Raw genomic sequence first — 432 nt, 5'->3', positions numbered from 1 at the left:
CACTCCGCCGAACCAGAAGAAAGGAGGCGGACCGGAGAAAAAACATGTCTGGTCCGGGGCTGACCAGTTCTGGTCCGCCGGACCAGACGTGTTCCGAAGCCTCATGGTCCGCCGAGCCAGGAAGGAACGAACGGACCAAGAGAAGAAGGCGTCTGGTCCGGGGCTGACCATTCCTGGTCCGCCGGACCAGACGTGTCGGAGTACAGAACACTCCGTCTGACCAAAGAGAGGGACCAAAGGGGAAGGAGAAGTCTGGTCCGGGGCTGACCAGTTCTGGTTCGCCGGACCAGACATACTCCGTGAGAGTGCGCACCGCCTGGCTGAGAGACGGAGCGGACCAGGAGAAAAGGAGGACTGGTCCGGCTGACCAGAACCTGGTCCGCCGGACCAGAGTCCAAGAAAAATTGGAAGAAAACTCAAATTCAACCGGGA

Source organism: Tarenaya hassleriana, unplaced genomic scaffold (genome assembly GCF_000463585.1).
Source record: "Tarenaya hassleriana unplaced genomic scaffold, ASM46358v1 Cleome227, whole genome shotgun sequence".
NCBI lineage: Eukaryota > Viridiplantae > Streptophyta > Magnoliopsida > Brassicales > Cleomaceae > Tarenaya > Tarenaya hassleriana.
The sequence above is the reverse complement of the archived record's forward strand: the minus strand, read 5'-3'. Positions refer to the sequence as shown.